The sequence below is a fragment of the Puntigrus tetrazona genome, chromosome 13, assembly GCF_018831695.1.
Source record: "Puntigrus tetrazona isolate hp1 chromosome 13, ASM1883169v1, whole genome shotgun sequence".
Taxonomy (NCBI): Eukaryota; Metazoa; Chordata; class Actinopteri; order Cypriniformes; family Cyprinidae; genus Puntigrus; species Puntigrus tetrazona.
In genome coordinates, this window is record NC_056711.1 from 3,176,613 (window position 1) to 3,180,837 (window position 4,225).

The window sequence follows — 4,225 nt, forward strand, 5'->3', positions numbered from 1 at the left end:
ACAGCGCCATAATGCCCGACTGACACATTTTTGAGCCAAAAACCCAATGCTTTGAGTTCTGGCATTCTGAAATAGTGAACTTGTGAATTTAATTAACCTACTTTATCGGTGCGCTGTGAAGGCTTTCGTAAAAAGACATCAAGTGACCCCTGGTGGACAACTCACAACAACGACGGTATGTGGATCTCACCTTTTTCTGGATCTCACAGCGATATTTATGGCCCATAATCTATTTAAACTACATTAGCCGGCGCAACACCCGTGTTTAACCCAAAGAGATTTATTCAGATGTAAATCACAATACATGTCCACTGAAAATTGAATGTAAAACGAAGAAAGCACGTCCTACTGACTTTCTGTAATGAGAGGAGAAGCATATAGAAGTTGCGCTTATCTGGTACGATTTGCTGAAACGCGCTCATCAATTCTTGGCGATGCCTTCAAAGTATTTCTCCAAGACGCTCTCGACTTCTTCCTCTGTATAGTCCTGGACTTGGAAGAGCGAGTTTGCGGAAGCTCCTCTGATCATGGCAGACAGCACTGGAGGGTGGGAGATTAAATACGTATCGATCTAAACATCTGGGGGAATCTCGTAAAACCAGGGTCGGCGTCTGATGTGGGAGAAAGCCTTAATACCTTTGCCAGGCGAAGGTCTGAAGAGACAGAAAACCCTCTTGTTGGCGCCGCAGCTCGGCCGTGAGCTCAGTAACCCACTCCTAAAAACGGCTGGGTCACCTCGGCTACTATCACTGAGAAGAAGACAGAAAAACACAGTGACGAAGGGCTTAAAGTAAAAGAATGACCTTGTATTATAAATACACCCTTCTTCTGGTTGTGGTACATGTATCTTTCGTAATGTTAATGTAAAATAACATAATTATAACTTAACTTTCAAAAATGTCATTATAATGTTTGATTTTCCCTACACAATTTATGAGAAAAAATAACAGCGTCAAATATGATCCATCAGGCTTCTGAGGAACATTCATGCATAAATTCGTACATTATCTCGTTAGGACACATTACTGGAAGATACAGAGAAATTCTGGGCAAATTGCATGTATTTGCATGTTATTTATTACTTGAGTTAGACCGATTTATTTTTAAATGTAATGGCTTCGTGCACTTTTAGACAGAACCACAAAAAAGTATTTTATCCAAAAAGCATTTTTGTATTATATTTGTCACTAGCCCATATAGTATGAAACTCTTATTAAATAAATCAAAGTTAGTTATCGATAAAGTACTTTGCCTGCTTATATTAATGCAATTTTTCTTTATAATATGCTATTGTGGCTCCATAAAGTAAACACCTAAAGTAAGTCCAAATTAAAATAAATTATATTACCGCGTTGGATAACAAAATCTAAAAAAAAAATCATATGGGGTTAGGGTGAATTTAGTGTTTAGTATAAAGTCAGGTGTTCTCACAGGTGTGGAAGAAGGGCATTCATTTTCACGCAATCAGTTAAAAACTTAATTTTGCGATCTGTCAAAAAGCCACTTGTTACTCCAAATGCAATGTAAAGAATGTGAAAACGATGAACATGTCACGTGATCTCTCACCATCAGACAGCATCAGCCACTCCACGTCTCGATCATGGATGGCTTTATCTCACCCAAAGCCGCATCTTCACCTGAAACAAGCACACGCGTTCAGTGCCGAGCTGCAACCACTGTGATTATTGCACTCACTGACACAGAAAACGGCGCTACACGGACACGTATTTAAGTGGAAACTCTGAGAGAAAGAGAGCAGAAGTGAATCACCCTTTTCCGACAGACTGCCCGAGCTCACGTGCTCCGTCAAAACCGTGCCATACCGCTGTAACTTCTTCACTATTCTCTGGTAAACGTTCACGTCCTGTCTCCCTCCGCGGATGCTTCCGCAAAAATATATGTTCATAAGCACGAATGTCTTCGTGCTGTCTGACAACGACACGAGAGCAGCTTTCCTCGACAGGAGCAGCTTTCACCGGAAAGTATGGAGAGCATCCGCACGGCATTTCCCGCGCAAACACTCCGAGAAACGCCGCCGTGTGGCCATACGAACGATACAAAATATTTTTAAAAAAAAAAAGTTATTATTTTTTATTTTTATAGGTTTTATTACTTACTACGAAAGTCTGTAAGTAGTCGCCCTCGTAGGTAAAATCATTTGGTTTTATTCATTGACGGATAACGAATGTTACCAAGGGCCTCATGTCAAATGACGCGAACTGCTATTTAAACTAGTAAAAAAACTAATTAATTGCTAATCTTTAGATTTATAACTTAATTTAATTACCAAAATATATAAAAACATCATGAACACACAAGGGAGAGAAACAAAGGACAGAACAAAACAACGAAAAAGTCACATTCAAGTACCCCAAACATTATTAAAAGCCACGTTGCCATCAGTTTTTAAATGAATTTTATTATATATATATATATATATATATATATATATATATATATATATATATATATATATATATATATATATATATATATATATATAATAAAATATATATAAAATATATATAATAAAAATACTTTTTTTTTTTTTTTTTTTTTTACTTTATACATTTGTTTAGGCCTCTTGAAGTACACAAATGAACGGAAACATGTCAACATATGATACTATAGTACAATAAACACAGATTCACGAACACGATTAGAAGAAAAGCTAACATTAAGGTTAAACGACATTTTAAAATAAACTCAGAGAACACATAAATACATTTATTTTCACATTAATTCGTTACATTCAGCGCGTCGACGTGTCGTGACGTAATCAATGCGCAGTTTTTCTTCTGCGCAGTACCGGAAGCGAATAACAGCTCTCGGATACAGATGCTAAAAAACATTTGGATAAAAGAGCTCCACAGAAGAAACAGGTAAGATAAAATAATCAGGGAGCATTTACTGCGGGGTTCTTTGCGTGGTAAACAGTCGCATTCGTTAGTCAATACCTGGGGACTGCTGTAGGTGTTCATGAACCAACAGGATATTAATCTTAAGCTTACTTTGACAGGTGGATGGTGACTCTGTTTTGTATATAACATAACGTTACATATATATATATAAACACGGCCGCCGAGCTAGAAATATCTCTGTGTGTGTTAGCAGTTGTTGAATGGAAGTGGTGAGGGCCAGAGAGATGGGCCCCGAGAGAATCTTACCGAACCCCGAGGAGGATGCGCTGCAGGAGCGGCCCTCAGACACCGCGGCGCAGGAGGAGTGGAGCGGAGAGGACATAGAGGAGGAGGAGGAGGAGGAGGAAGGAGGCGCCGGAGACGAGGACAGTGCCGGTACTATTACCAGCCTCTCAATCAAGACCCAGACGGGATGAACGGCTTCACACGGAGCCCGCGGACGAGGGAACCACTCGCGGAGCAGCTGCAGGACGTCCAGGACAGAATAGAGGTACAGAGAGGCTTGCGTCTTTCTGGTTAGCCTGTGTGCTTTACCCACTAATTAATAAATGAATTTCTTGCTGTCGTTTTTGCAGGCCATGGGTCTGTTCTCTGCTGCAGCCTCCTCCTCCTGACAGCGACGAAGAGGGAGGATCCTGAAGGAGCTGCTGCTCGTAGAAGTTTTCGCGTCCATTCCCATGGATGCAGGTGACGCATTATATAACACATCTACTATTTATTGATTTTATCAGTATAATGTAGATCATGCTACAGTATAATAACACAGCTTCAGTCTGCTAAATGCGACTACAATGCTGCGAAGACTTATAATCAGTTATTGTATTTTACTGTTACTGATTTTCTGTAAAAGCTACTTTGAAACGTGTATTGGGAAAATATTATAAATTTGACTCGAATGACTGACATTTTTTAAATGGCAGTTAAAAAAATTAGAATAGAAAAATTAAAGAAACGAATTTAATATAATACGCTTAAAATGCAGTTGGAGTTGTGAATATATATATATATATATATATATATATATATATATATATATATATATATATATATATATATATATATATATATATATATATATATATATTAACGTGAATATTTTCAGGTTATGGCCTAATAATGCCCAGTATTTTTAAAACACTAAAATGTATCATTTTATAAATGTCTAAAATTAAATATTACATAATACCACTTTTTACCATAGATTATATTCAGTGTTTTAAAATGACTTAAAGACTTTAAAAGATCATTAGATGACTGCAAAGGTAAGCGGAATACAAAAATATATGCGCAATAAAATATCCATT

At 37.6% G+C, this 4,225-nt stretch overlaps 1 pseudogene; it reads right to left on the reverse strand.

Annotated features, from left to right (window-relative positions):
• Window positions 1-264: 264 nt before the first annotated feature.
• LOC122356777 lies at window positions 265-1,906 on the reverse strand (annotated as a pseudogene).
• Window positions 1,907-4,225: the final 2,319 nt, after the last annotated feature.